Source organism: Poecilia reticulata, linkage group LG7 (genome assembly GCF_000633615.1).
Source record: "Poecilia reticulata strain Guanapo linkage group LG7, Guppy_female_1.0+MT, whole genome shotgun sequence".
NCBI classification, from domain to species: Eukaryota; Metazoa; Chordata; class Actinopteri; order Cyprinodontiformes; family Poeciliidae; genus Poecilia; species Poecilia reticulata.
Genome location: NC_024337.1, coordinates 16,863,952 through 16,870,060, shown reverse-complemented (window position 1 = coordinate 16,870,060; position 6,109 = coordinate 16,863,952).

The following is a 6,109-nucleotide window of genomic DNA, read 5'->3' as shown; positions in this document are numbered from 1 at the left end:
CAAGAAGAAAAAGCATCAACATTTTCTGTTTGTAGCTCCATTCTGAGCATGTCTGTGGGCAGCTGGTAGATTTCATATGGTTTATTGCTCTCACTTTCACTAGGATTATTTATTGAACTGCCAGCGTGGCCCCTGCTCTCCACAGCCACCCAGTGCCTTGGTGTCCCTCAGTATGATAGAGGAATTTATGTCATATGAGCAGCATACTGAACTCGAGTTTAAGTGTTATTAAGAAGMATCGCTCATGCATAGAATACTATTTACAGTAATGCATTCACACGTGGTGTGGCTTCCTATGACGGCTCCTAAGAGAAGCATAATGATATGTGTGCGGGGTGTGAGGCTGTGAGAGAGTGCAGAGGGGGGCAAGGTTTCAAGAGTACCACARGCTAAAAGAAGAAGAAACATGCACCATACAAGACAGTGAAGGAGAAAAGATTATCATCTGGAGATGAAAGGCAGGGATAGAGATTCATTCACTGCCACACAGCTGTCTTATTTGCAAGGTGTTGAGAAACCACTTTTTTTTTCCTCCAAGAGGATGAAAAGATTCTTCTGAAGCCAAAAGGGTCTGCTATCATTTTTGGGCAGCTTGAGCTGTAGAGATGTTATTAGCATAAATTATCTCCCCCACCAAAGAGACAGGAACATGCTCGCTCCTTTCTGCTTTTCACACTTAATTGCCCTATTTACTGAACAGTTGCCTGTGGAYAACAAATGCACACACGCTCCGAGATTCATACAGGACAACARGCAGACACAAGCCAAATAGGGCATGAGTGATACACTGMACTGTCTGACAAACAGTATTAGATCCAGGATGACTTGGAAGGAAGTTAATGTCCTTTCATACTTCATATTAGGTTATAAATCAACAGAACAACGTTTTATAACTGGATTCATGACGTTCTTCACTGAGGCATGTCTCATGCAGTGCTGTGAAAAACGATTTTCCTCCCCTACACAGTTCTTCTGTTTTTGCATTTTTTGTCACACTTAAATGTTTCAGAGGCTTTGGGACTCCAGCGGATCACAGCGAGAGCCGTTATACACAAATGGAGAAAACATGGAACRGCGATGAACYTCGACAGGAGGGGACAGCTTACCAAAATCCAGGAGGTCACAAAACAACCCAGGAGAACATCTAAAGAACTTCACTCCACAGTCACATGTCAATAGGTTACGGCATCTTAAAGTTTTACAAAACAAACGTAAACTTACACGTTTTAGCATTAAAAAAGACATGAAACCGAGAGCATGGGGACAGTTCTTGGCATAAAGCTGTTGAATCCGACACRGAACAATGAAAAATTAGGATTTTAACTACAGAGGCAGAGGTGRAAAGTGATGAAGGAACAAAATAAACTAATCAGGGGGAAATGTGGAGCAGCTGAGGCAAGCAGGGAGACTATCGGGTTAAGCACTGGTGGGCTGAATGAAGCTGATGAGAGTCTGATGGAGCAGAATAATAAACACAAAAAAACCTAAAACAAGACTCAAAACTCCAGAAACCAAGCAGGAAAAAAAGCTTGACAATAAAACAATAAAATAAAAACTCAAGCTTGAAATACCTTCAAAAATACAAGAGACTAAGCAACAAAAATAAAGATGCAAACATAAAAGAATGAACTTATATGGCAACCCTACACAAACACAATGATACATGCAGAGAAAATCTGGTAAGACCCAAAAATAACCATGSGGGCCTAATCAAAGTCCAAATTTACATCTGATTGAAATCTGTCTTCCCATGCACACAGAAAATACTAACTACAACAATTCTGCAAGGAAGAGTGGGTTGAAATTCCTCAGCAGGAATATAAATGACTTATTACCAATTTTCAGTCATTGCCCTCATAGATGGCACAACCAAGTTATCAGGTTTAGGGAATAATTAATTTTTTTTTACATGGGAACAAATTGGTTCTGGTGTCATTTTTTCTGCCATAATAGATTAAAAAAGAATGATTTTATATTTCATCTTTCTTAAAATATGCTTGAAGGTCTGAAATTTCTAATGTGACAAAATGAGCTGAATTTTTTGCATAAATAATTCAGGTCTCTACACAAGCATTCAACTCTGGGAAAAATTAAGAAACCATTTAAAATGATCAGTTTCTCTGATTCAACATTTTATGTTTGAGTAAAACGAACATTGCTCTTTTACTCTATAAACTACTAATGACATGTCTCCAAAATTCAAGCAAAACTTTAGTATTTATTTGCAAGAAATGATAAATGGTCAAAATAATGAAAAAGATGCAGAGCTTTCTACCCTCAATAATGCAAAGAAAACAAGTTCATATTCATTTAGAAACAACAATACTAATGTTTTAACTGAGGAAGATTTTAGAAATGTCCCCCCTCATGTTGTTGTGTAATGGATGGTTGTACTGGAACTGCAATTCCGTTGTCTTTCTGACAATGGCAATACATTTCTTCCGATTCTGATTCTGAGAAATCAAGATTTGGTGGAATAAGCAGAAGGTTTTCAGTCAGGTTCAGTGCAGTGGGCTCTTTGTTTTTTTCAAAGATGTATATGTTTATTGTGGAAGATTTATATGTAAAGTTATCATGTAATGTAGCATTGGTTTGCAGTTTTTTGTTTTTTTTTGCTTGATTTTAGTGAGATCTGACCAATAAACTATTGGAGATGTATGTAATTAATTACTACACTGGCTTTTTTCAGTCTTACAGGATTACTATCAACGTGTCCAGGGACTGCACGTGGAAATTAGCATTTTTAGCTTTTAAAAGTTTCTCTCCTTTTAAAAGGTTAATGAAATGTTGCACAATGTTGTGTCTGTGTAAAATAAAAAGAGTAAATTTTATTTTAGTTCCTGCTTCAAAAAACAAGTCTTTTCTAAATTTAAACTTTGTAATGATTAGGCAGGCSTTGCCATTTTAAGCAGTGCATTGGCTTTGTATTGTACCAGCATAAAAAAGCCTCAGTCAAGTGACCCTGTAAGCAAGAGTGAGGTGAATTATAGATGAATACTCTTAATGGACTTTTAGTTYCTCTTCCCTTAGCCCAAAAAACCTTTATAAAACCAAAGCTAGCATGCAGCGCTAAAGTGTCAGGTTTTATGCATACGAGTCCAATTTTTAAATTATTCTATACGTAAGACTTGTCATTTAATTTGCTGAAAGTTTAAATATTGAACAGACTTCAGGTGTCTATAAATAGAAATGGCAAACTGACTTGTAGATGAGGGAAATGTAAGCAGTGTCTCTTGTGTGAAACAGCAAATCAACCAGCCTGATCTCATTCATTTGGCCAGCCAGGTCACATTTCCATAACCCTGGAGGGTGATACAGGATATTAATGAGGCTGATATTCACAGCTTCCCCTCTTCTGACCACACTACAGATTTTTACATCCTGTTCCAGCACAGCAGAGTAAAAATCCTTACTCTGGCCTGAAGRAGGGCAGCGACTGTAGAAACGCCCAGTCACCACATCTCAATGTGAGGATATTGGAACTTATCTAACRTATCAATGAGTTGCTGATATAATTATTTAGGAATAAATGATCATATGCAATGAAACAATTGCTTCAAAACATGTTTATGAAGGCATAGACTGGTGACTGTTTCACCCTATTTCACCTGTTGACAGCAGYRACAAACACCAGCCTCCTCTWAACCYATAATGGGATAAACAAGAAACTAATTATAAAATGTTCAGTATAACTGTTTAAGTCTGCTGGTTTGTGCTTTTACATTACATTAATACATCTATTTCCTTAACTGAATTTAAACACATCAACATGTAAGGAAAATGCATTGGATGTTGCAGGGTGTAATATGAAACTATTTCAAGCTGTGAATATCTTACAAAGCTCAGTTCAACATCTTATTCAGAATGTGAAGGAGGAACTGCAAACTTACCCAGACATAAACCATCAATCAATGTTTTTCATGCATATTTTACATCGCATCCAAGGTTGATGAAAATGGAAAAATTCAAGACAACGTTCTCAAATTGGTAAAAAAAAAATMATTTGAGGTGGTTTGTAGCTCTTTCGACAAAATAATTAAAGTGCCAATGGGGAGAGCATAACACATCTGCCRAATAAGTTCTAACTTTGTAAACATTTACTTYACACGACTGATCAACTGTTAGAATTGCATWTCTTTCTCTGCGTCTCCAGATAGCAAGTAACATCACCCAAACTAGTTTCCTACTACAGAAAAATTACAACAACACATTCYTGAAAAACCTTTCCAGTATTATGGTCCATGCTAGCTTACTTCCTTTACTTCCTGTTTGTTGCAGCCATGTGTAGCGTCAACTTCTGGTGAAATGACGCTCTGTGTAGCCTAGTTGATTTGCCCCAAACTAGTGGGTGGAAACACATAATTCACATTTTCTTTTGTTTTGCATCATTTTAAAAGAATGATTGAAATTTGCATTGTTGTTAGATAGAAACATATATATATATAGCTGTCCCTCTAATTTTGTCTCTCTGCATTTGTTTCTCTTGACTGAAGCAAACTGAAAACATGGCAGAATGCCACGTTAAGAGTATTTTCACACCTGATAGTCCTGTAGACTCAGTTGCAACATTTGTTAAATTTTCAGCTGGTGAGGTTCACTTTCACACCGSACWGTGTCAAACAAACCAAACTTTTWGATAAATCTGTTCCCCTCCTTGCCTGTGGTGGCGCTGCACCAAGAAATACTGAAGGAAACAAAAACCTCTGAACAAGATATGACCGCAAATTTCTTCTTCACAAAATGTGGACAAAGATAGAGTTTGATTAAAGTGGACTGAACAGTAGTACACAAAACATATATCAAACTATAATTTCTGTGTACTGTCACACCCCTACTAGCATTACCAAAGTAGTGGAAATTAATTGAACTGTCATGTACTACAAGTCTGAAAATATTGCAAAAATTACAATGACTAAAGCATTTCCCTCCAAGATGATTAAAATAAAAACCAAAACCAAACTGCACTTCAGCTAATTGTTTTCAACCCTTTCCTTCACCCATCTTGTCCTTGGCCCTGCACTACATGCCAGGCTTGGTGACAACATCAACTTGTTCCGTAATGTACAATCACATAACTGCGATAAATGCTCACTGCGGTGATTTAACATCGCTGGCCCCCTCTCGGCTCCAGCTGCGTCCGAGCTGCAGGGTCACTCTAGGTGGTGTGGGTGATTTAGAGCGACCCAGGTGGAAGGGCATGCCCTTGTGTCAGAGGAAATCTATGAGGCCTTCAACCAGATTCAAGCACTTTACCAAAACGTAAATAAATTAAATCAATAAATCTCTTGAGGTTGGAGTATATAATACTCTTTTTATTGTAAACCTCCAAATTTTTAAAATTCCTGCATTTCTATTTCCTATTTTCTATTTCCTAGTAAAAGTAAATGTATTTCAGTAATGTAATTAAAAAAGTGCACTTGGGTTCCTAGTAGGAACAATAAATGACAAGCAATGGGCTACAGCACAATCATACTGCATCCTACCAATCGCAACTGGGAAATGGTCAATGTCGTACTGCAGCACATGCATAGTTGAAGTACAAAAATCATCGGTTTGTTGAATTTGCAGCACAATCAATAAAAATGTAGAGTAAAGGCCTTTTTGTAGCAAGAATTCTTCTTGAAGTTTTCATTAAAGTAATATCAAGGTGTCTGCAGGTTTCACCAACTCAAATTTCCATTACGAATTAAATTAAGACCTAGATGTTCACAGAAATGTACAACAAATGTCAGTCAGCCAAACTGGTGACAAATTTGCACTTATCAATGATAGAGGCAAAAAAGCTACTGCTGGCTAGCAAGGGTATGTTAGCAGCTAGTTAACGCTAGCCTCAATAGCATTGAAATGCATTGAAAATGTCCAGTGATTCAATCTTTAGCCTGAAAGAAAAGTCTAGCAAGAAAAATAAACTGCACAGAATATGTGAGAATAAATTGTCCCGCCAAGACAAAATTTAAGACTTGTGATTAACATATTTAGGCCAACTTATTGTTTTTCCTGAATTTAATACATTTTTAAGACCTTAATTTTAAATACGTCAATTTAAGACTTTTTAAGGCTCTCTGGACACCATGGATATTAAAATCTCGTTCCCACTCGTTACACTCGT